General features: G+C 38.5%; 1 pseudogene; it reads right to left on the bottom strand.

Moving 5' to 3' along the window:
• Positions 1 to 578: 578 nt before the first annotated feature.
• Positions 579 to 2,392, bottom strand: LOC118547641 (small ribosomal subunit protein uS10 pseudogene; annotated as a pseudogene).
• Positions 2,393 to 27,680: the final 25,288 nt, after the last annotated feature.

A 27,680-nucleotide genomic window follows, 5' to 3' on the forward strand; every position in this document is an offset into this window, starting at 1 on the left:
ACCAATGATGATTGTGGATTTGTCTATTTGTCCTCTCAGATTCATCAGATTTTGCCTCAGGTACTGGGAAGCACTGCTTAGGTAGGTACACCTTTAGGACTGTTAGGTCCTTGGAGAACTTACCCCTTTATCATTATGTAATGTTCTACTTTATGTCTGATAATATTTCTTGTTCTGAAGTCTGCTTTGACTGAATTTAATATAGCTACTCCAGCTTTGTTTTTTTTGTCAGAGAGACGGGTGACACTGTGCATGGTATATGCTTTTCTTTTTAACCTATCTATGTCTGTATTTAAAGTGAGTCTCCTATAGGCAGCATATAACTGAGTCTTGTTTCTGAATCCAATTTAACAATCCTTGCCTTTTAACTGGTATATTAAAGTGATTATTATGATGATTGGATTAAAATCTATTATCTTGCTAGCTGTTTCCTATTTGCTCTATTTTTTCTTGTTTTTTTTTTTTTTTGGTTCACTTTCTGCCTTAAATTATTAGGCATTTTTATTATTCCGTTTTATCTCTTACTTATTTATACCTCTTTTTAAACAATGGATAATTAATTTATGAAAATAGTTAATTTAGGCATCTGCAACAATGACTTCCATCTCTACTCCTGGCTCAATGCTGACAGAAGTAATGCGATTAACAATTCCCGAAGGGCTGTACAAGTCAATGATTTTCATCTAGAAATGCTGCTGTGTCTTAGATCCCTCGCCACAGGTTTTTCTCACAGTGATTCTCAGTCTTAGTAGGCAGCCGAACCAGTCCTTTCACTTTAAGGTTCTTTTCCTTTGCACCTCTGGTCAAGTCAGCACACATCTTCTCCAGGGATTTTATATCGCGGATGGTTAGGGTGATTCTAACTCAGTGAACCACCACCTCTGGTTCCACAGGTCTTTCCAGTATCCTTAAAACCATGACTGCTGGGCGATAAGCTCTGGTCGTCATCCTAGCGTGCTGTGATCGAGCCCTGCATCGGGCCCCCTGCTCGGAGAGCCCGCTTCTCCCTCTGTCTCCCCCAACACCTTTGCTCATGCTCTCTCTCTCTCTCTCACTCGCTCTCTTGCTGTTGCTCTATCTCAAATAAATAAAAAAACAAGAAAAACCAAAACCATGACTGCCCTGTGGCTGCAGCACGATTTCTTGACCACCCTGTTCCTCTGCAAGAAGGAATAATGGTGAGCAAGGAGCTGGCCTCAGTGTTTTCTGCACAGAGGACAGATACCTCCTCTTTAACATTTAACTTTTTTTCTTTTATCCCTTTTTTTAGAGGAGTGGGAGAGGCAGAAGGGAAGGGGGGAGAGAGAGGATCTTCAACAAGCTCCATGCCCAGCGCAGAGCCCAATGTGGGGCTCAATCTCACGATCCTGAGATCATGACCTGAGCCAAAATCAAGAGTCAGATGCTTAACCGACTGAGCCACCCAAGTGCCCCTTTAACATTTGTTTTAATGGTTAATGAGTCTATCTTTGAATAATATACCACTTCATACACCACAATGTAACTGTATATTCCCAAATCCTCCCATTCCTTGTACCACTTTTATCACGCATTTCACTTTTATTAATAGCATAAACACAGAATTATAATTTTTGCTTTAAATAGTTAGCTTTTAGAGCAATTAAAAATAAGAAAAATATATTCCACTTTGCCTTCATTCTTCATTCTTTACATAAATCCAAGTTTTTGATCATGTCTCTTCTACCCAAGAACTTCCTTTACCATTTCTTATAGAGCACATCTGTGGCAATGAGTTACCTTAATTTTTGTTTGTCTGAGACTTTTTTTCATTTGAAAGGTTTATTTGAAATTTTGTCCCAGAAATGTATCTACACTTCACCTTTGAAATATATTTTTAAGTCAGTTTTTTTTCCTTTTCAGCACTTTACAGATACCTTTCCACTGTCTTTTTGTTTGCCTGATTTCTACTGAGAAGTCCACTGTAAATATTATCCTTGTTACACTTATGCAATACCATTTTTTTTCCTCCAGCTGCCTTTCAGTTTTGCTGTCTGTCTTTGGCTTTCTTCATGAAGTTTGAATATGATGTTCACAGGTGCTGGGTTTTTGGAAAAGTCTTCATTTCTTCAAATATTTTTTCTGCCCTCTTCTTTCTTTGTTCTCTTGAATTCCATTTGTGCATATGCTATATCATTTGATATTGTCCAACAGCTTTTGGATTCTCTGTTCTGTTTTTCGGCATTCTGTTTTTTTCTCTTTGTGTTTCACTTTGGGCAGTCTCTATTCATCTACATTTTCAAGCTCACTGGCTCTTTCCTCAGCCATGTCTAATCTACTTTGTTGATCTGTTGAAGGTATTCTTCATCTCTATTACTGAATTGTTCTTTTTAGTTTCCATGTCTCTGCTCAAAATATCTACCTGACTACTCATGTTGTCTACCTTTTCCACTAGAGCCTTTAACATACTAACCATAGCTATTCTAAATTCCACATCTGATGGTTCTCAACATGTAGGTCATATCTCAGTCTGGTTCTGTTAACTCCTTTGTCATTTTAAACTGTGTTTTGTCCTCCTTTTTTGTATGCCTTGTAAGTCTTTTGTTACAAGTTGGACATATCATACAAGACAATAGATATTGAGATAAACAGTTATTATGCTTGGAGATGAGCACACCTTTCCTTCCACTGAGCTGTTAGTGCAGGAGTTCATTTTAATCTAGTCGGGAGTTGGCCTGGGTTTGAAGCTTGCTTCCTAATTGGCTTTGGGTCTGCGCACTGGCTTAGGCATTTTCCTTTGTGCAACAGACAGAGAATTTGTCTCTTGCAGCTCTCCTAGCTGTATTCACTCTTACTTGTGTTTGACACTTGATAGGGTGATTAGAGGTAGAGGATTGGGGGAAGGAGGTGTTGTCCGATATTCTTAGTAAGCCTCAGATTTAGGCAGACATTGTGAAGCTGGGTCTTGCAGCTGTGACATTCTCAAGCTGTGACATTCTTGCTCCTTCTCCAGAGGTTCTGCTGGGCCTACATAGAGTCCCATCCCTCTCCCAAGAACCTCTGTCTCCACTTTTGTTCCCTTTTCCCTACGTATGAAGGCTCTCGCTCCTCTGAGATGATACTGATAATGAGTCCGGCAGTATGTCGGCAGCGGCTTCTATGCTTTCCCTGCTTCAGCCAGTATCACGGGGGAACTTCTCGTGGGCTCTTCCCCAACTTTCCCTGTGAATTCCTAGAGGACAATCCTTTGAGAGAGTGGGACTTCCTACACACACATGTCTTCAGCCCCCAGGAACTTCACATGCCCACTCAGCCTTGAGCAATTCATTAAAAATATCTGTCTGGGGTCTTCTGTTTAACTTAAAAGGAGTTTGACAATATCTTTCTTTGAAAGCACTTGTCTCTCCCTATGTTTCAGGATAGTTGTGTTTGCCCTGCAATCTCAATTCTCTCATGGGTTCAAGAAGAGTCATTAATTCCCAGCTTCTCAGCTTTTTTTTTTCTTTCTCCTTTGGTTGGGTAGAAGTGATAGTCTGTTCAACACTTTTCATCTTCCAGCTGAATTAAGAAGTCTTTTTCTACACAGACGAAACTTGACCCATCTCACATATTTCACATAAAAGAGTTAGTAAGTATATGGTAAAGAGACTACAAGTTAAAAAAAAAACAAAAAAACTAGTTTCCCGTTCCTGCCATGGAATTGATTAACCAGGAGTACGACTTCAAATAAGAAAAATAGACTGATAAGACTTCTTAGGTCCACCACCCCAAAAGGATCAAATGATATAACTATGTGAAAGTGATCTGAAAAGCAAAAAAAAAAAGTGATCTGAAAAGCAAAAAAAAAAAAAAAAAGAGATATGGGATAAATGCAAAGTTTGAGCTTATGTTTTATTCTTTAGTTGTAGATTATATATTTAAAAATAAAATAGGTGTTTTACATCTGGCCACATAAAGATTCATTCAGATCAGTTCAGCAACATTATTGAGCACCTTCTATCTGCCAAACACTGTCCTAGTCCTTAGTTCATCTGAGGAATGAACAGGACACAGTCTGTGCCTTCGAGGAGTTTTTAGTCCAGCAGAGAAGACAAATACGTGTTTAACTTGACTTGATTCAGTAATTTAAATATAAATATCTGAAACAAGTATCTGTCTACTTCATTTTTAGAAGAAAACTGAGTAACACAATATATGCATATAAAAATAATTTTTTACAATTAGATTATTCCACATTGGGATACTGTTTTAAATTAGAGGAAAATGACAACTAATTTTCAAAATATCACCTTGATTACAACTTCATTAAATGGACAAAAACTCTTCTTACAATGACAGGAATATTTTACTCTTTAAACAATTAATTTGTATCTCAGACATTGTAGTAAAATGCTTTACAGAGTTAAAACTTGTCATTACCAGAAAATAATTTTAATAATACTTTAAACAGAAACATTTTAATGTATTACTTAGGAAGCTCCTTAAATGACTTACTCTCTTTTTCAGTAGGTCATTTATAATGAGGGGTTCCCAAAGCTGAACAGTTAGATGCAAAAACATGTGTTCAGAGTTGAGACAGAAATGGCAAATGGCCACATTCTTAAGATCATGTAATTGAGTCAAATAGGGAATTCAATACCTCAGCAGATGACAAGTTCAAGGATGACCCTGTTTTAGCAAAAGCTAAGTTGGAACACATGAAACCATCTGATTTTGAGTTTTCATGTGAATCGTTTTGGAGCACAAGGATTAATGAATGTATGAGAATGTGTCCTTGGATTAGAATGCATTCCTTCAGAATGAGAATAAGAAATATGAGAAATATTAAAAAGAAAACAAATACAGCATTGTTAATTTCTTACTATGTGACCAAAAGACTTGAAGCAAAGGATTTGTGTGACTTCAGTGGTGGGTTACATTCCCACAATGCACCTGCATGCAAAAGACAACTGTAAATAGTATATGTTACTGTTCAGAGTCAGAAATATTCACAAGCTACCACCAAACTTAGTTCAGTCTTCTTCATACACTGCTAGATTTGTCCTCTAGAACTAACAAGATTAAAAAATTCAAATCTGCTTATGCTTTGGACTAAAAGTAGAATTATCTAAAAACAGATATCTATGCATATAGATATATTAAAAATATGAACTGCACATTTTGGGAGCATTTTGGGTTCTTAACAAATGTCTGAGATTAACTTAACTGTGTAATTTAAAACTCAGTTGGTACATGGAAAACTCTACCTTCAGTTCATATGGATTATGTCATCAAATGTAATAATAGATTATGAGCTAAATAAATAATACAAGTAATTCAGACCCTTCTCTGTTTATAACAAAGGCAAGTAAAAATCTGCAAAAATTGTGAACTTTTCTATGGTTCTGGGTCAATCTGAACAAGAGTACCAGCTGTTCTATTAGATAATGTCTTGGATCAAGTCACTCTTGAATGAAATTTTTCACACTTTGTAGTAATAATGCATCACTATTGAAATGAAAAAAAAAATGATGGCAAATATCTGAGATAGTCCGGAAATGAATTCTTTTCCATGACTGAATTTATCTTCTCAGCCAGAAAAGATTTAATTAGCATTTTGCCAAACTCCATGATTTTGCAACAGTTTACAAATTAACAATACGGTATTGGTACAATGAGAACACGTATCCAAAGCGTGAGACGAATTTATCTCCTGTGATCTTACCTCCCACTTTAAGGAGAAATAAAAATAAATGAACAGCTACTTTTAAGTTTCAGAATTATTTGACAATAAATTAGAAAAATTAGGGAGGTCACGCAAAACACAGACTGATACGGGAATTGTTTCTTGTCCCTTCTTCTAAAAGTGTCATTCTTTCATCTTCCAAACACTTACCAATTGGTAGTGAGAAGAAAAGAAGACTACTCTTCACCATGATGAAAACACAGGTGAGAATGTTAATAAATTTATTCTGATGGCAGATGCTCTTACGGTGGTAATGAGATTTTTAAATATATATTTTACTTGTGCAGCCAAAACATGCTTACCAGTTGAAATGGTGAGATACATAAATGAGAGGTTATTTTTAGATTTTCTTTTTATATTGCAGATTTTCTCTTTAGATGGCGCAAAATCACAAAATAGTTTGCTAAATATCCTTCAGCCAAGTCATAATGATTGCTGGGATCTAAGTAGCAGCGTTGAAGTTTTGCTAATAGTAAATCATGTTCTTTATTCGAACTATGGCTTTACAATGATTTGAATTATGCCAGAATTCTGTTCTAGGCCATTTGAAATCAAACACGAAAATATTAATTTCTTGCAACCAAGACATCTCATACCACAATATGATACGCATGGCTGCTCTACAGTAATAGCCGAGCAATATTTTTTAAGCAGAGAGCAGTTAGTGTTCTTGTCCAAGGCAGATGTTTTCCAGATTTGCTATTGTCACTCATTAAGAAAGTAAGAAGTCTGTGAGTTATGATAATGTGAGGTACGATATTGTATATGCCATCTCATCCATAAAACACCACAGATTTTCTCGGCTAATTCTTTCCTTTGCTTGCTTTAATTGGTTCAGTATGACTGTTTTTCCATGAATGTAGAAACACTTATTTTGTCTGTGTGATAAAATGTACTCAAACAGAGAAAATAGGTAGGCAGTGGGAATGGTGATAAAATGGAAGGGAAGTAGATATTTTAGTTAACATGACTCATTATATACTTAAAAATTGTGTTGTTTTAAAGTAATTATAAAGGGAAATAATTCTGTGTATTTTATGAGACATTTAGCACATTTGATTTGGGGAACAATGTGCATATTTTGAGGAATTCAAAGCACTGTACAAATATTATCCAATGAACACTTCCATTTAAGAGGCTAAAGGAGGTCTTACTGTGTCCATAATTTACTGGAGTAAACACAGTTCACATGGCTTGATAGTGACAATGAAGTACTAAAAATGAGGTAGAACAAAACTTAGATTTTTTTCCCTCCTCGAAATTGAGTTTAATGCCTGAATTATCAGAAAAATAATGTGGTAATATATACCATTGGCTGACTGTAATTTTCAACCCAATATATACCCTCTTAAAGTGATATCCTTACCTAAATTGATCTTAAAATTTAAAGTAGGTTAAATAAGAGTATAATACCTTGTTTAATAATCTACTGTTGACCTGATTGACATACCATCAATTTTAAAAATTATAATAATTTATCATCTTTCTTTCTTTCATTCCTTCCAAATATTTGAGTTGAAATATCCTTACTAAAAAATAAATAACTACTATTAAAAATATACCTTTTAAAAAATTTATTGAATCTATAGGGGTCATTAAGTGGTGGGAGAGGTTTCTGTTTTCCCACAGCAGTGGAGCATGATATCTGTGTAGGGCTCCCAGCTGGCTGGCTGCTCAGAACAGAAATTGCAAACCCACATTCCAGATCGCCTCAAGATTGCAACATGAGATGACTGAAAGGAGTAAAAACACAAATATCTTAAGAGACAATCAATGAAAATAAAACAATGACTATTTCACAAAACTTTAAATGGGAAGCCTTTAAAAGGCACTCTCTTTCTCAACCAGCTGAAAAATGATGTCAAGACCCATGTACTACTCATAGCACTTCAGTAATTGTATGCAAAACACTGAACACAGTATTAAGCTTTATCATACAGAAGACTCATAATTCATTAACAACACCCCCTACACATAACTTTCAGCAGCAGCAGCACTTAGAAATTTATATACCAAATGCAAACCCACAGACTTGGCTGAAGGTATAAATAAAAATGGCTCACAGAGTTTAGTAATTCCAAGTATGAGTATTATGCACGTCTCTCCTTTTTTCCCATTATACTAGAACCATAAAATTTATTTCCATCCCAGACAGCCAGCGTGTACAGCCAATTTGTTATGATTATAACGACATAAAGAGAGGAGGGGGGCTGTGGCTCAAGAAGAAGGGACTTCGCAAATGTAGAACAACCCCTTTGCACTGACGTCAATACCAGGGGAATTCTGAGGCTGACTGGAGATCCCAGATGTCACGGACGAGATTTCTATGCAGATGAATGGTTGAGCTCTCAACTGGCTTTTCTAATGCCCTTTAAGACAACCTATGCTGAACTGTACTCAGCCATGCTCTGAGTCTAGTTTGTGGCAAGGGCTATGGTGAACTGAGAAAGCCCGTGCTGAAAAAGAACGGTAGCCCTGCACAAAGATGCTGAATTTGTTACCTTTTGGTGAAACTGTTCCTCTACAACATAAATGATTCTGGCCCCAGGCAGATTGATATTTTCTGTAACAATCTACAATAATGTTAGCTCTGGAACCAAGAAGAGGCAGTTAGGGTTCATGAATTAACTTGTGACCACCCAAAATGCCTCCACACAGTGAGAGTTAACAGATGGAGACAAAATCTCAGCACACTTAATTGTCTGTCACAATTGAGAGAGATTCCACTCCTGGCAGAAAGAAAATATATAATCAAAAGATAAATCCAACCACAACTTATTGAATGACTACTAAGTACCAGGCATTGTCCTAGGGCACTTCACACAAATTATTTCACTTGATTCCCAACGTCTTTGAGAAATGTTTTTTTATTCCTTATTTTACAAGTAATCTAAGTAATCACATCTAGGAAACAATGAAGCTCCTCTTAGACAGGTTTGTCCAACCCCAAAACTCGACTCGAGCTCTTCCCACTGCTGTCCCACCTTGTGGTAGACGAAAGATGGCCACAAATACCTTCTTACTCTTGTCATTGAAAAATGGAGTCTAATTGTCTAATTCCTTTTCCTCTGGAAGCTGGGTTGACCTCAGTAACTTAATAGAATGAGGTGAAAATGATATCCTTTGACTTCTGAGTCTAAGTTATAAGAAGTCTTGCAGCTTACGTCCAAGACCTCTTGGGGCAATCCCTCATGAAGTCCCTAGCCACCGTGAAAGAATATGTAAAGAAACCCTGAGACTAAATGGGAAGGGGTCACAGTTGAACCCAGGCTTCCAGCCATCCCCACCAAGGTGTCAGGCATAAGCCATCTTGACCTGCCCCAACCAGGACAGCCATCAGTTGGACATCTCCAAGTGACCCCCATTGATGCCCTGTGGAGAAGAAAAATCATCCAGCTGATCCCCAAATTCCTGACAGACAACATCATCCAATATGATAAAATGATTGTTGCTATATAAGCACAGAGTTTTGAGGTCATTAGTTATGCAGCAACAGATAACTGCAAAAAGCTTTCTTCTCTGATATTACCATGCTGTGAACCTAATGACAGTCTTGGGTAAAAAACATAACCAGAATATGATTCTTTGTTTTCTTATTCAGGTTGGGATATACCTGGGTGGATAAAGAGGAAAAAGGAAAAAGAGGAGAAAAGAAACATGTTACCCATATGTTTCAGAGGTACCAAAGAGAAAGTATATTAAGATTCTTTTGACTTAAAAGTGATGGAAATCTTAATTAAACTGCTTTAAACAAAAACAAAGGAAAGTACAGAATGTATTCGCCCATGTAACTGAAAATTGTAGTAGAATGTTGACCTTGGCTATGTCTGATTAAAATGCTCAAAAATATAATAAAAAATAGGTTTCTCCCTCTTTCAGCCTCTGGGCTGCCTTTATTCTCAAGCCAACTCCTTCCTCATGGTGACAAGATGGTCAACAGTAGCTCTAGGTTTATATTATACCATCTCAGCTGCGAACTCTCCAGCAAAGAGAATTTTCATTTGTAAGAGGTCCAGGAAAGGGTTGCCATTTGCCTAGAGTGGATCACATGCCCTTCCCTGAACCAGTTCCTGTGGTGAGGGAAATGAAATGTTCTGTCTGGTCAGGTCTTAGGAGACTATCCATTAGCATTGGGGGTAGGTCAACTCCATCTTTACCAGGTGGACTCAGAGTTTTGCTTCCCAAAGGATCCCTGTGTTTTATTTCTATCATAAGGACTGGAGAGTAAATACTACAGAGAAGAAAATGCACCTTCCAAAGGGCAGTGAGAAGGAAAAACCTATTCCATTTTCACATAATTAAAATCATGTTAATGACTTGATTTTATCTTGATTATCTAAATCATAACTATAATTTAATATTTGAATAAAATAGCTTTAAACAAAATTATGATCTTCATCTCTGCCACATACATTTTGCTCTTCCCTCTCTTGCATATGAACACATTCTCCTGTTCCCCAGAGTACTCAGTGGTCTTATGCTGCTCTCTGGCAGCCCATGGCCCCTCACCCTGCCTGGTGAGTGCCCTGTTTTCTGAACCTAATCTTTCTGAGAACTAGGCAACTGCCATCAACTAGCTGAGCCAGTCACCAACCTGTTCTTGGCTCCTTCATACTGTAAAATGAAGGGACTGGGTAAGTAGCCTTTAATGTATCTTAGATAAACACTTTTCTCAGACTTTTCAATGAGACAAACCCTATAAAAGCAATCCCTAATCCATTTGCATATCTCATTGCCCTCATTGGATGAGAGGAGGGGACTCTTGTTCTCTCTCATAAACCTATAGAGTGGCTAACTTCCAGTCTCTTCCTCACTCTGGAGAGAAATGATGTCAACACTCCCAATCTCTTTCTCTCTTTTCTCGTCCCTCCCCGTCAGGTGGGAGAGGTGCTAATCTGTTTTGTGGGAGCCTGTTTCCATGCTTGATGAGATCACAGATCACCGCTCACCTGTGACATGGCATCTAGTTCTCCTTGACGGATCTGTACTCATGCAGTGAGATCCCTCTCCTACTCTGGTGCAAGCCATAGCACTTCTTGGCTCTGAGTACTAACCCACTTTGGGAGAGCTTGCTCCACTCAGAAGGGATACTAGCCATTCTCTCTGCATTCCAGTCCCTCCTGCTCTCCAGAAGCAGTCTTTGAACTTTCAGTAAGTTGACTGGAAGACAGTGCAGCAGATTCAGCTCTCTTTGCAAATACAGAGGTTTTTATTTGGGTTGGGTGGGAGGGGACCCGATCTTGGCCTCAGGTCTAGCCGCATTCTCCAATCTAGATTTCCCAGAGCTGTGAATTTTATTCACTTCTTCTCTGCCTAAAATGATGATACTTTGGACTGCCATTTTGCTAGTGATTCTTCTTTCCATAGGTGAGAACCTGACAGGGAGGAGAGGTAATTTTTAGCTCTTATCTACCTCTAATAGCCATTTCCAAATTACTTTCACATGCATTCTTATCATTTCATTCTCAAACTGCCTTGTGGTGCTGCCAGGCAGGGGTTGTTAATTTCAGTTTACAGCCAAAAAAAAAAAAATAGAGATTTAGAAAGTTAAGTGACTCATCCATTGTCTAGTGAGTTAGTGGCCGAGTGGGACTAAGTTGAGGTGATGAGACACTGAGAAAAGAATCTCAGAGTCAGAGGCACACTAACATTCTACCAGAAGAATAACTCAATCAGCAGTTACTACCTATCCCTTGTACTACTCTGGCAAGAAACTGTTATGAAAGCTTAAGAATTCCAATCCTTATGTACTATACAGCATATAGGCAAAAAGAAAATCATGCAGATAACAAAGTATCGTAATGTCAGGTGCATGATTTAATTTCTAAGCTACTGTGACACTGTGACCATGCAGATCACAAAAATAACACATTGCAGATGGTTTATCCGTGTAGATCTGAGCGAACCTTATGGAACTCTATGCCCTGGTGAATATGTGTAAGTGTGTTGCTTCTGTAGTTTTTAAGGACCTTATTGGGTAGGATATTGGATCTCACTAGAGATTATGCAAGCCTGAAAGCCTGTCAAATTGAGGCAGTATATGCACCTGCATCCAGCCGTCCACCACCACAGCCGTTCTGGCAGCTGTGTTCCCACCCTCCCCCACATAACTGGGGATATCAAGCCACATACAACTATGTCTGCTTATGCACAAAGAGGAAACAAGGTGACAGAGTGTAAATAGCAAAACCTTAGCGATCTCACTACTTCTAATACTAAACCAGGATATTCTGAACTCTACAAAGCAAAGTAATGAAATATTTTTGGAAATGATACCCTGAACATATTTGGTATAGGGGTGGAATCTTTCAAGGGAAAAATTTTCTCACAATCTCATTGTCTCAAATTAATATCTAAGTATATCTCTGAATGTTAAGCAAAACCAGTGGAGAAAGAACTGATGACCATTCTCTAGCATTCCTTATCTCATACTAGGAAGTGGTATGAGGTTAAAAATACCTATTTCCACTTAACATTCCTTGGTTTTATAGGTAGTTTTTCTATTTCACTTTGTGTGTGTGTGCATGCATGTGTGTGTGTGTGAGAGAGAGAGAAAGAGAGAGAGAACAATCTTGAATATTTTGTGTGACATCTGGATCACTTTGTTCTGGGTTTATAATAAAGCAAGGGGCAATAAAAATAAAGTCAATTCCATAGTCCATGGTTTGCAATCAGGTTATAGAAGGAATAGGAGAATTCTGGAATTCTGGGAGAATGATGACCAAATTAATCACATGCCTAGTCCACAGTAGGTGCTCACCATGCTTTTGCTCAAAAAATGAACTTAAATTCACTGGGTTCATCACAGAATTTATTGATTGAATATATGCTAAATGACTAATGTTACTTGACAGCAGTGGTAGTCTTGTGCTTGTATGTGAAAGTATTTGGGAGATAAAAATAAAAGAAGCTAAATACTTTGTTTGCTTTTATACACCTATGAATTGTTTTATAAAAGTGTTAGAGAATATCAAGTTGTCATCATCGTAGATGCAAATAGTTAAGCCCACCTTTTCCTCTAAGTAGCTTTCCCTCTTGGATAGGGAGGGAAAGCCTTTCAATCACAGCTGTTCCTACACCAGATTCTCTCAAGAGAATGATTCAGTCCTTGCCATGGAAAGTCTCACCACAGAGAAGCTACTGAGGAAGATGCAGAGGCAAAAACGCAAATTCACAGGAGTGTATTTACATATGAGGCTGTGTTAAACAAGCAATGTGAAGAAAATATTTTGAATCCCAATAGCTAGCTGTTCCTTGGTTCCACTGCTCTGCCTGATTCTTGCACCAAGGGGAGTTGAAAACTTCAGAAAAGACTGAATGTGAATTCCTCAACGTATGTGGGACCTCTTAACATTCTCCTTCTTACATGTGAACAGAAGAATTGGCAGTTAATTTATTGCACTTATAATTGGATCTAATGATATACATAATATATATCAAGATTCAGTGGGAAAGGGATGATGTCAGCAAAAATGGCAGATTAAGGACCTCCAAAAATTCTCTCCTCCAAAAAAGCAATGAGAAAACTCACCAAAATTGTCAGAATCAATATTTTCAGAATACTAGAAATTAACCAAAGGCTCCCAGCAACCTTGGTAGTAGTTTTTAAAGAAAAACAGCTGAATCTTGGTAAGAATAGTGTGATTTGTGGCATTTTAACTTGTCCTATTCCCATACCTCCTCTCTAGCTCCACAGTAGCCTTGAAAATGGAGAGCTCACTACCACAGTGAAAACCAGTAGCCTTGTAGCCACTGGAAGGAGAAAAATGGGGTGGGGCTCCTTTAAAGCTTCATTCCAAGAGAACTGCCATTATTTGACCTTTTAGTTCCTGGAAGACCCCATTTGTAAAGAAATCTTTATTTAACCTGACTCAGAGGTCACTCGGTGCAAAAAGTCTCTTCTCCAGGCACATTGTCAAAAACACTTATAGGCAATTGTTTAACTCTGAACCTAAAGTGGTAAATAACAGTTGGGGGAAATAATAGGCTAACCAAAAATTTAAAAGGGAAAATCTGGGAATGAGAATCCCATAGGGGCTTTGAAAAGCTCTGAGCTGCTCCTGGGAATTAAGAAAGTCACAAACACAGGTAGGTGTGTGCACGTTCCCAAAATTGTGCACATGATTAGGAAAGATCTGAAAAGGCCCTAAACTCTCACCTCTAGCTGATCTAGAGGTTCTATGCAAGCAGGAAGTGAAGGCTAAGGCAAAATTGTAAATTATCTGGCTAAGCATTGAAATAGTGCCCCAACACACAGAGAAAGCCCCTCAGCAAAGACCGGGAGATTTAATAGTTGAGGCATTTAAGGAAATCTCTGTCCAACTATTAGTGGATCACTCTGCTAACCAAGTAGAAACTTAGGTGGTCACACATGACTTCACAGAATTGACGCAGAAAAGTCACTAAATAAACAAAAATAACAACACATGACAACACTGAACCCTGGGAAGGAGGAAGAATTTGATTTCCAGAATTGCCACATTATATTATTTTAAACATTCAGTTATCTACAAAAAATTATGAGGCAGCACCAGTTTGCATTCCCACCAACAGTGTAAGAGGGTTCCCTTTTCTCCACATCCTTGCCAACATCTGTTGTTTCCTGAGTTGTCAATTTTAGCCATTCTAACTGGTGTGAGGTGGTATCTCATTGTGGTTTTGATTTGTATTTCCCTGATGATAATGAGTAATGAGCATTTTTTCATGTGTCTGTTAGCCAATTGTATGTCTTCTTTGGAGAAATATCTGTTCATGTCTTCTGCCCATTTCTTGACTAGACTTTTTGTTTTTTGGGTGTTGAGTTTGATAAGTTCTTTATCAAGATTTTGGATACTAGCCCTTTAACTGATATTTGCAATTATCTTCTCCCATTCTGTAGGTTGCCTTTTAGTTTTGTTGATCGTTTCCTTTGATGTGCAGAAGCTTTTTATCTTGATGAAGTTCCAATAGTTCATTTTTGCTTTTATTTCCCTTGCCTCTGGCAATTTGTCTAGTAAGAAGTTGCTCTGGCCGAGGTCAAAGAGGTTGCTGCCTGTGTTCTCTTCTAGGATTTTGATGGATTCCTGTCTCACATTTAGGTCTTGCATCCATTTTGAATTTATTTTTGTGAATGGTGTTAGAAAGTGGTCCAGCTTCATTCTTTGCATGTTGCTGTCCAGTTTTCCCAACACCATTTGTTGAAGAGACTGTCTTTTTTCCATTGGGTATTCCTGCTTTGTCAAAGATTAGTTGACCATAGAGTTGAGGGCCCATTTCTGGGTTCTCTATTCTGTTCCATTGATCTATGTGTCTGTTTTTGTGCCAGTACCATACTACGTTGATGACTACGGCTTTGTAATAACAGCTTGAAGTCTGGAATTGTGATGACTCCAGCTTTGGTTTTCTTTTTCAAGACTGCTTTGGCTATTTGGGGTCTTTTCTGTTTTCATACAAATAAGATTAAAAATAGAACTACCCTATGACCGAGCAATTGCATTAGTAGGTATTTATCCAAAAGATACAAAAATAGTGATTTGAGGGGCACATGAACTCCAATGTTTATAGCAGCAATGTCCACAATAACCAAAACATGGAAAGAGCCCAAATGTTCATCAACTGATGAATGGATAAAGAATACGTGGCATATATATATAATGGAATATTACTCAGCCACCAAAAAGAATGAAATCTTGCCATTTGCAATAACATGGACAGAGCTAGAGTGTATTATGCCAAGTGAAATAAGTCAGAGAAAGACAAATACCATATGATTTCACTCATATGTGGAATTTAAGAAATGAAACTGATGAACATAGAGGAAGGGAAGAAAAAATAAGATAAAAACACAGAGTGAGACAAACCATAACAGACTCTTAACTATAGGGAACAAACTGAGGATTGCTGGAGGGGAGGTCGGTGGGAGGATGGGGTAATTGGGTGATAGACATTAAGGAGGGCACTTGATGTAATGAGCACTGAATGTTATATGCAACTGATGATCACTAAATACCACCCCTGAAACTAATCATCATCATCATCATCATCATAATTATGAGGCATGCAGAGAAACAATGAAGTATGGCCCATACAAGGGGAGGAAAAAAGCTACCAATAGGAAGCTATCCCTAAGGAAGCCCAGACATTGGATTTACTAGACATATTCTTTACATTAACTATTTTAAATATGTGCAAAGAACTTTAGTCTAAAGACTAAAGAAAATATGAGAATGATGTCTCATCAAATAAAGAATGTCAATAGAGACAGAAATTATAAAAAGAAAGCAAAAGAAATTCTGGAATTGAAAAATACATAAATTAAAATGAAAAATTCACTACAGGAATTTCAACAGGAGATTTGAGCATCCAGAAGAAAGAATCTAATAACAGGGTCCCAAAATACATGAAGCAGAAACTCTAAGAATTAAAGAAATAATTAGCAAATTCAACAATAATAGTTGGAACTTCAATATCTCATTTCCAATAATGGATAGGACTAGAAAGAAAATCAAGAACAAAAAATAGAATACTTGAACAATACTATAAACCATGTAGATCTCACAGACATCTATAGAACTCTGCACACAACAATAGTAGAATACACAGTCTTCTCAAGTGCACATGGAACATTCTCCAGGATAGAACATAGGTTACATCATAAAAGAAGTTTCAATAAATTTAAAAGGATTGAAATAATAGAAATTATTTCTCCAGTAATAAAAGGACATTTGAGAATTCAAAAATATTTAGAAATTAAGCAACACACACCTTTAAAAAGAGTAAAAGAAGAAATCACAAAGGAAATTAGAAAATGTTATACTTAGGTACAGTGTGATACACATAACACATAATAAATATTTATGAAAAAACTGAAGACACAACAAACCCAAACTTAAGGAATACAACTAAAACAGTGCTTGAGGGAAATTTATATCCATTGTATTAACCAGGTTCTCCAGAGAAACAAAACCAATAGGATATATATAAGAGGAGATTTATTACAGGAATTGGCTCACAGGATTAGGGAGGCTGAAAAGTCCCCAAATCTGCCATTTGAAAGATGGAGAATTAGAAAAGCTGGTGTTATAATTCAGCCTGAGTCTGAAGGCCTAAGATAGAGGCCAGCTAATGTACTAAGGCAGGAGAGGATGGATACCTCAACTCAAGCAGAGAAAGTGAATTTGCCCTTACTCTGCCTTTTTGTTCTATTCGCTCAAAGGATTGGGTGATACCTGTCCATGTTGGTGAAGGCAATATTTTTTATGCAGTTTACTGATTCAAATACTAATCTGGAGATACCTTCCCAGACATGTCCAGAAAAAATGTTTTCCCAGCTATCTGTGAATCCTCTAGTTCAAACTGATACATAAAATTATCCACCATGCCTACAAATGCCTATATTACAAAGGAAAAAAACAAACAAACTTCAAACCGATAACCTAACCTTTACCTTAAGGAACTATGAAAGAATAAACTATACTAAATACAAGCAGAAGGAAGAAAACAATGATTATTGTGGAAATAAATAAAACAGAGAATAAAAAAAATAGTCAACAAAATCAAAAGTTGGTGCTTTGAAAAGATCTACAAAATTAAAAATTTACCTGGAATAACTGAAAAGAAGAGACAGCATTCAAGTTACTCAATCAGGAATTAAAGAGGGAATATTACTACTTACTTTACAACAATGACAACAAAGGAATTAAAAGGGAATGCTATGGACAACTACGTGCCAACAAATTAGGTAATCTAGATAAAATAAACAAATTCAGATAAAGACAGAAACTATCAAAACTGACTCAAGAAGAAATAAAATTTTTGAATAGACCTTTAACAAGAGATTGAATTAGTAATCAAAATATTTTCCACAGAGAAAAGCCAATGAATTCACTGGTGAATTCTACTAAACATTTAAAGAATAATTAACAATAATCCTTCACAAACTCTTTCAAAACACAGAAGAGAAGGGAATACTTCCTAACTCATTCTATGATGCCAGTATTATCCTGATACCAAAAACAGAGAAAGATATAACAAGGAAAAAAATCTCTTACGAATACACAAATATCCTCAGTAAAATACAGCAAACCAAATCCAGCAACATATAAAAAGGATAATGCATCACGACCAATTGGGATTTATTCCAAGAATGCAAGGTTGGCTTAATATCCCAAGGTCAGTTAATGTAATATATCAATTGTCAATAGAATAAAGTATAAAAACCACCTGATCATCTCAATAGATGCAGAAAAAGCATTTTGCAAAATCCAACACCACTTAAACAAAAGCATTAAACAAACTAGGAGTAGAAAGATACTTCCTTTTTTCCCCGTTTTTATTTAAATTTCTTTTACTTAACATACAGTGTAATATTAGTTTCAGGTGTAGAATCCAGTGATTCATCACTTACACACACCATCCAGTGCTCATCACAAGTGCCTCCTTAATACCCATCACCCATTTAACCCATCCCTTTGCATACCTCCCCTCCAGCAACCCTAAGTTTGTTCTGTATATTTAAGAGTCTGTTTTCTGGTTTGCCTCTCTCTCTCTCTTTTTTTCCCCTATGCTCATTTGTTTTGTTTCTTAAATTCTGCATATGAATTCAATGGGGGAAAGAACTGCTTTTTCAACAAATGGTGCTGGGATAAGTGGATATCCACATGCCAAAAAAAAAAAAAAACGTTACCTTACCTCACACCATACACAAAAAATAACTGAAAATCAACCACATAAAAGCTAAAACTATTTACCCCTGGGTTTTCTTCTAAGAAGAAATCTTTGTGACCACAGATTAGACAAACATTTCTTAGACATGATACCCAAAGCCCAAACAACCAAAGAAAAAACAGATAATTAGACGTTGTCAAAATTAAAAACTCTTGTGCTTTAAAGGACACTATCACATGAAAAGACAACCCACAGAATGGGAGAAAATATTTGCAAATCATATATTTATCCAGAATAAATAAAGTACACTTATAACTCAATAAGAAGACCAACAATCCAATTTAAAAATGGACAAAGAACTTTAATAGATATTTCTCCAAAGAAGATACACAGATGGCCAACAAGTACATAAGAAGATGCTGAACATCACTAGTCATTAGGGAAATGCAAATCAAAACCACAATGAGACATCACTTCACACCCACTAGGATGAATATAATCAAAACAAAAACCAGTAAAATGTATTGGTGAGGTTGTAGAGAAATTGGAAACTTTCTATATTGCTTCTGTAAATATAAAATGGTAGAGCTGCTTTGGAATACAAGGTGATAGATTCTCAAATAGTTAAATATAGACTTACTATATGACTCAGCATTTCCACTTCTCAATATATACCCAAGAAACTTGAAAACATACGTTCATACAAAGCCTTCTTCAAAAATATTCGTAGCATCATTATTCCATTATTCCTAGCCAAAAAATGGAAACAAACAAAATGTCCATCAATTGATGAATGTACAAACAAAATTTGGTATGTAAAAACAGTGGAACATTGTCTATCCATATAAAAATAAAGTACTATTATATGCTAAAACATGGATAAACCTTGAAAAACATCGTACTTAGTGAAATAAACCAGGCACAAATACGTGTGGCTTATAATATAGATGACTTATAAATGCAATTACATCCAGAATAGGCAAATACACAGAGACAGAAAGATTAGTGATTTCCAGGATGTAGGGAGTGACTGATAGTTGTTATGGGATTTCATTTTGGGATGATAAAAATGTTTGGGAAATACATAATGGTAATGTTTGCAAAACCTTGTGAATTTACTAAAAATCACTGAATTGCATATTTGTAAAGAGTGAATTTTGTGGTATGAGAATTATAATTCTATTAAAAGAAAAGATTCAGTGGTTATATCCATCCAAGCAATGTGAAGAAAAATTTCTAATTAAAATTTATATTTTTCAACCAAGTTGCATAATAATATTAAAAGAAAATATGAAGTCAATGTGTTGATATTTTACAGTTACTTTGAACATTTTCCTCCCCGGCTAGACTAATTTTTCCATGACATCTAAAATAAGGACTAAATTTCAGGAACTATGAGATTCACTATCCCTTCATAATTTATTCCAAATTTAAGCACAGAATGCCTAGCATATTATCCAGCTTACTAAATTTTCTAGGATTAGCATTCTTTGTCCAAGAGCAGTATATGCAAAGTAGGCCAGTAGGCTAGAGATGGAGGGAAGAAGTGGAGTTCAAGTCTGAAGGCAGTCTCCTGGCAAAACTCACTCTTCTTCTGGGGAGGTCAGTCTTTTTCTATTAATACAGTCAACTGATTGGATAAGGCCCACTCACATTACAGAGAATAATCTGTTTTAGTCAAAATCTACTGATTTAAATGCTAAGCTCATCTAAAAAAAAAAAAACCTTCATAAAAACATCTAGAATAATGTTTGACCAAATATCTGCATATTGTGGCATAGCCAAACTGACACATAAAATTTAACCATCATGGGCATGATATGATAACAAGAGTGCTAGACTCTTATTCTGGAATTCTGAGTTCCCCTTCAACTATCTCTGTTATTCTCAGCAAGGGACTTTGCCTCTCTAAACCTCAATACCTTTATTGTAAAATGTGAGGAGATACTGAAATTTAGTATGCAGAATAAGAAAATAAGGGTTGTGGGGGGCCAATCTGACCTACCTCAGCTTTTCCCCCCTTAAACTGTACATCACATGCCAGTGAGTGCCCTAAGGCTAATATAGAGAAATCAGAGACGGTATTGATTTAAAATACCCAATATTTGCTGTGATCTACATGGCTGTGGGATATATTGAAAGAAATCTACTAATACTTTCAGGTAACCTAAATTCTGAATAATAGTTTGTGTTTGTATATGTATGTATGTGGGCATTTATATATTTTTGCCTTTTACATAGACAACGCACAATGGAAAAATATAAGAAATATATAGATTATTTCACATTGTACTCTGTCAATGACACCCTCAAAACTTGTGCAACAGAGTGTTACTGCATCTTTGAAAATCCTTCCCTCTTCACTTAACCCCAAAGAAAAAGAAATTATAAGTATGTCTTCATTTTGTCTCTCTCTTGCATATCATGCATCCCCAACTATAGACGCTTCATCTAAATGTCTGTGAGTGTCTCCCCTAAAAACCATGTTCCTAAATTGCCTCTCTACCTCATCAAAACCTAATGAACCTATTAATGGTTCATTCTTGCAAGTTCTTGCTACCAAGGATGTGAACAGGCAATCTTGTTATCAAGATTCAATTATTTCTAAGTGAAAACCACCATGTACCAACCACTATGCTGGATTACTTCAGTTGTTAATGGGTATAAATGCTCATCAGTCAACCTCATCAGGGCTCTTAACACTCCCTTGAAATAATTTTCCTTACACCTAGTCAGACCCTTCTTGTAGTCTCTAAAATGGTTACTTCTCACATTACTCACTTTTGTTCATCTGGATACCTCATGCCTACTCACCTATTTGAAGTTAATAACCTGAATTTATACTCTACTGAGAAGACAGAGACCATCAGGAACTAACCTCTTAAACTTCCCATTACAAACTTCTACTGATCTACAGTAGCATCCCACATTATTTTTTTAAAGATTTGTTTATTTATTTGAGAGAGAGAGAGAGCGTGTGCATGGGGTGGTAAGACAGAGGGAGAGGGGGAGCGAGTCCCAAGTAGACTCTGCACTGAGCATGGAGCCACAGGTGGGGCTGGATCCCACGACCCCAAGATCATGACCTGAGACGAAACCAAGAGTCTGAAGCCAACTGACTGCACCGCCCAGGCGTCCCAATCCCACATTATTTTCATCTCATTTTAGGCAGAGAGGCGTATTTCTTGTTTTTCAAAGCCAACCCCTGCCCCCATTCTTTCTACCTCCTCTGGGAACTTGGCCCATCACCATTCCCTTCTGTTTCTCATATTTTTTTTTAGTATCTTTAATCTCTTCCTCAAAATACAACCATACTTAAGCAACTCTTATCCTTAAAAACAAAAGGTGGGGGGTGAGAGGGATGGGGTGGCTGGGTGATAGACACTGGGGAGGGTATGTGCTATGGTGAGCGCTGTGAATTGTGTAAGACTATTGAATCATAGACCTGTACCTCTGAAACAAATAATACATTATATGTTAAAAAAAAAAAAAAGGAAAAGATAGCAGGAGGGGAAGAATGAAGGGAGGGAAATTGGAGGGGGAGATGAACCATGAGAGACTATGGACTCTGAAAAACAAACAGGGTTCTAGAGGGGAGGGGGGTGGGGGGATGGGTTAGCCTGGTGATGGGTATTAAAGAGGGCACGTACTGCATGGAGCACTGCGTGTTATATGCAAACAATGAATCATGGAATGCTACATCAAAAACTAATGATGTAATGTATGGTGATTAACATAACATAATAATAAAATAAATAAATATGTAATGTAAGTAAAAAAAAAAAACAAAAGGAAAATAGTTTCACCTAAGATGTAACTCCAAAAGCTTCCACTTGCAGCCAAAACAGTTAAGACTTACCCTTCCACCTGAAACAACCACAAAACAAACAAAAAATAAGAAACAGACATTCTCGGGCGCCTGGGTGGCTCAGTCGTTCAGCGTCTGCCTTCGGCTCAGGTCATGATCTCAGGGTCCTGGGATCGAGTCCCACGTGGGGCTCTCTGCTCAGCGGGGAGCCTGCTCTCCCTCACCCTCTCCCTCTGTCTGCCGCTCTGTCTACTTGTGCCCTCTCTCTCTCTGTCAAAGAAATAAATAAAATCTTAAAAAAAAAAAAAGAAACAGACATTCTCAAAACATTGGTATGAGGTAGTGAAGGTCAGTGGACCCTAAGAGATGGGAAACAAATAAAGCAAGCCCTAAAATTGTGATGGTTGCCCTAGCTACCGCCATGACAGAGGACTGGAGGCTGAGGAGCAGAAAGGGAGAACCCACGCAGAGTCCCTGAATGAAGACAGCTGGGACTGCAGAGAACAAGGCAGCTAGAATTCACAGAACAGAGTACGAGGAAGAAGGGTGCCTGGGTGGCTCAGTCAGTTAAGCGTCTGCCTTCGGCTCAGGTCATGATCCCAGGGTCCTGGGATCGGGTCCCACATCAATCTCCCTGCTCAGAGGGGAGTCTACTTCTCCCTCTACCTTTCCCCCCTGCTCGTGATCGCTCTCTCTCTCTCTCAAGTAAATAAGTAAAATCTTAAAAAAAAAAGAGAGAGAAAGAAGGGGCCACCCAGGGAGAGAACGTAGAGACCTGCAGAGGGTCCCCCTGGAAGAGTCAGCTGATCGGCAAGAGCGTATGAGGAAACAACCAGAGGCTGAAGGAAGAACCACCAAAAAAGATTAAAGGGAGCAGTGCCAGGTCCTCACCCAGGGCCAGGAACAAGACCTGCTCCAGCCAGACAGGAAAATCTCAGAGTTCACAGGGCATTGGGTTGAGTGCTCATAAGACTCCTGCCCCAGTAAGGGGAATGATTAGCCCTAGAATGAACACTGCTCTGATTCCTCTACCAATCTCAAAAGGAAGACCAAAAAGGAGTACACCATTTCCAAGTAACTTAACTGAATCCCAGAACAAAGACGGACAGTATTTAATAGGAATACAAAGATATCCAGCACCCAACAGGCAAAATTTACCATGTCTGGCATCCAAACCAAAGTTACCAGGCATGTGAAGAAGCAGAAAAATGTGACCCATAATTAAGAAACAAAAACAGGTGAAAACGAGCCAGTCACAGAGCCAACATGCTGGCTGCGCCTGCTTCCCCTTGCCTCCTTAGAGGCTGCATCCACCAAGATGGAGACCTGCTCCAGCATCCAAATTTCAGTAGAGACCCAGGATAGTCATCCTCCTCACATGGGACGGTTATGTTCTTCTTAATCTGCAGAGGTACTCAACTCTGGGATACTCCTGCCTGGAGGAGACTCTGAAGAACTGCCGGGAGCTTCAACCCTACTCAATATTCAGTCTCTTTTCCAGTCCTGGCCCACACAGGTATTTGTCTTGCTTGTGAACACGGCTACGTTTTTCTAGTCTTCTATTTTTGCATCTTACCTCTTATGACCACATGTTTGGAGCACAAAGGAAACTTCAAAATGGGATCTTACCAAACCATCTCAACTGGAAGTCCTCACCCATTCTGTCCTGAAACGCCTCCCCTGCTTTCAGTGATGCTACTCTCTTTTGGTTTTCCTCTCACCCCTCCGATTACTGTCTTTCGTTCTCGGAATCCTCCTTCTCTGCTCACCCATTAAACTTTAAAGGGCTCCATTCTCTCCTTAGTCTACGATAAAAAGTTTAATCTGAGGTTTTGAAGGTCTGTGATCCCCTGAAAGTTTATAAAAATTCTCATTTTTTTTTCAATCAGGAATAAAAGTTACAAATGGTATTTAAAGCTAGATGTCATTTTTATAAGAAGAAATCCTGTTGCTGGGATGTTTATAACAAATGTAATTCTTCAGTTATTTAGAATTAGCCCTGGGGTTGTGGCAAGTATAGTATATGAAAAGTAGACAGATACATAAGCTACATTTGAAAACAGGAAATATTCCTTAGAAGTTCACTCAGTTAATGAGAAATGTAATTGTGTCTCTGTAAGTGTTGATAGCAGGGTAGAGTACATAGGAATAAACTGAGCTGGTTAAATGAAGGGCAAATTATGGGTTGAGTGTGCACCTCCCATTAATTATGGGTGAAAGTTGAACTGTGTTCATGTGTTTGTGAAGGTTTTCAACCATCACATATTTAAGTAGTGCCCTTCAGAAGCTGCTCAACACTGGGGATGCCCAGATGAACAAGACAGTCTCTGCCTCCACTGAGTTTACAGTTTGGTCTTTCATTCTCTTTTTAATTCTGTCTTCCCTAAAGGAAGTTGCCTGAATGTGGCAGTCTAAGAAGGAATGGGGGCAGGGTGATGAAACAAGGCAGGAGGGTACCTTACATTGTTCTGTTTCCAACATCTTCAGGGAGTTCTGCTTGAGAATCAAACCTAAAGAAGAATGTAGCAGGGTGGGTTTTTCCCCAGCAAGCTAATTGGCTCATTATCCTTGCTAATTGGGCAGAGCAGCACAAATAAGCCAAGGGGGGTAAAAATCAAGAAAAAGTGGTCCCATTTCCTAAAACCTTCCTGTTTTCTGATCATTTATGAGAGCTCATTTTAGAATTGGAAGTCAGAGGGGCTTGGGGCTTAGGGAAACAAAGTTTGTATGTAAATAAGCCAGGTCCCTCTTTTACAGAAGAATTGATTAAGGGACTGGTTGACAAAATGTACAGAATCCCCACTCTCTGACACCACAAAGTATCTATTACATGAGAACTTCCTTCTGGCGCCAGGAGGCATTTAGTTTTCACTTGGGTGTTCTATAGGGGATGAGGCACTAGGGGTGGGGGCGGGAGTGGAAGGTGGGAGGGTTACGAAAATGAAAGCAACTCTGAGTAGGGGGATAAGTCTATTGGGAGAGGGGCTGTGAAAAAAAGAAAATGGGACGCTAGGAGAGAGGATGGGGACGATATATGTGCTGCCAAAGAGAGAACGAAGATGGGGAAAATAACATTATAACTAACCTTGAACAATGGTCTACAGTTTCCAGGGGTGCCTGAACACTGGGCAGTCTCTGGGAAGTGGGCTATACATAGAGAAACAACTCCGAGAAGGTGAGCAAGCAAGCAGCCCAAGGCCACTCAGCTGATGGATGCAGAAATCTAATGTCCACGGCAAAGGGGGGCTCTTTCTAGTACAAGCCACATGGCAGGATGTTATTCTCCCCTCGGCTAACTCCACAATTAACAAGGCTTGGGACCACATACTGGAGACCAGAGCTGTGTGCTACATTTCAAGTGATGTTTTGGTAATGGAATATTTTCACACTTCCAAAGTACTGCCGATAAACACAAAAAGAAAAATCTGGCACACAAGTTTCTTAGCTTCTGCCCAAAAGTGAAAGGCCGTCTCAAGGTTTTTTTTTTTTTTTTTTAAATAAGATTGCTCTCAGACTAGTTCATCCCTCAGCATGCTCCAAATCAGTGAGGCCCAGGGACTCTGCAAACAGAACTCATTCTTTGGAGGACTTCACCACAGGGCTTTTTCTCCGAGGCTGGTGTGGCTTTACTCTGCTAATGGGGCAAAGTCATTAGCAGGAGATACACAGCGTTCCGTTGGCGGAGGAGTTTACCCTTTGATGTTGGCTACCTAGCATCCACAGATACTGCTTTCAAAAAAAAAATCTTTTCCCAAAGCCACGTGCATTTTTATCTGTCAAAACAATCAATGAGGATTTTTTTTCTTCCCTCCTGAATGGCAGAGAAAATCGGCTCTCTGAATCTTATCACCTTCCTCCTCCCCTTTTTCATTCTTAACCCCGACTTTTCTACCATGAGCGTCCGCAAACCTGAGGTGTCCAGGCAGTGGCCTCTCTACACGCTAAGGCCTCTTGGGGTTCCAAGGAGGCAAAACTCTTGCCGCAACTTTTGGATAAATAAACCAGCAGCGGAGGACTGATCGTGACGAGGCTAACAGAGAACTTCTGCCGCCCATTCCGAGTGTTCCCACAGGCGCCTGACCACGTGGCTGGCGGCGTCCAAGTGCGAGGCGCTCCTTTCCTTCCGGGGTTGGGAGTGTGGGGACATCCCGGACGACCCGGGACAGAGGCTGCAGAGGACCTGCAGCTGGGCCCACGGCTTCGTGTAGTCGAAGAAAGAAAAGCCAGGGCCTGCCGTGAGTGAGGGTGACCTGACCTGCCTCCAATTGACCGGCCTCCCCCACGTGACCCGCCCCATGTGACCTGCATGCCACGTGACCTGCACACCACGTGACTCGCGCGCCATATTCCGAGCTCTTTCAGCTCCCTGGTCTAGGTGTTCTGTTCTTTAAGTACTGCTGCTCAGAAAGGCTAATGAACTAGGCCATGGTGCTCGGGGTGATGTCTCCAGGGTGTCCATTCCGCCTGAGGAATCAAGCCCAACCCTTCTCCAGGGCTAAGGCTTCCGTTACAAAGTGGGGCAGAAATCCCAACCAGAAGTTTCTCAGCGTGTTCTAGGGCTGGCTGGATGAGATGAGGTTGAGTACACGCGGTGAGGCGCCGGGAAGATGAGAGGGATGGGGGGGGGGGGGGCATACCTAACGTCACGTGTGCTCCCCGCATTACCATGTTTTTTTCCCATGTGTTTTCTGAGTGGGCAGGAGTTGGTCTCACCAACACCTGCCACGGTGAACAGTAGACACTCAATGTATAGTTACATAGTTAATCCCTGACATTTTCCAAAAGAAAATAATGTGAGCTACATATGTAATCCTAAATTTTTAGTAGCTGCATTATAAAAATAAAAAGAAGTGGCTGAAACTAATTTTAATAACATTTCTTTTAACCCAGTATATCCAAAATGTTATCATCGTTTGACATAATTTTTAAAACATACTAATGAGATATTTTACATTCTCTTATTCATGTTGTCTCCAGTATCTGGTGCATAGTAAACACTACTGTAGATGACTAGCCACACTTCAAGTTATTGATAGCCTTATGTGGCTAGTGGCTTCCAGAGTGGCCAGTTGGAGACTCTTTGTTTTTCTAGATCAAATGTATGGGCAATTTCTTCAGCCAACCAGATAGCTCAGAATATCAGGAGATTTTAGGAAGATACCACCCAGAAAGTCACATGGGGAGGGCTCTATCCATTCAAATGCATTCCCACAACAATCATTTCTTAAGCATTTACTTAGTAATGTTTTGGCTTGGTGTTCACAGAAGGTGGTTGCAACCCCTGCTCTCCCTAAACCCTAAACCCACCTGACCTGCCCAGCTTCAGACTTCCTCACCTAGTATTTACCGAAGAGTCCGAAGGGGCAGTAGCCATAAATGGCCTATTTTCTATGGTCTGTAATTATTAACCCACCTCATCCTACCTTTTTAGAAAACCTGTTTTAGATATTTTTAATATTATAAAATATTTCAAATATTTAAATATTGCATTTTAAAATATTTTAATATATTAAGTGCCTTTTCTGTGTTACATCTGAGTGTGCT

This window comes from Halichoerus grypus, chromosome 5 (genome assembly GCF_964656455.1).
Source record: "Halichoerus grypus chromosome 5, mHalGry1.hap1.1, whole genome shotgun sequence".
Taxonomy (NCBI): domain Eukaryota; kingdom Metazoa; phylum Chordata; class Mammalia; order Carnivora; family Phocidae; genus Halichoerus; species Halichoerus grypus.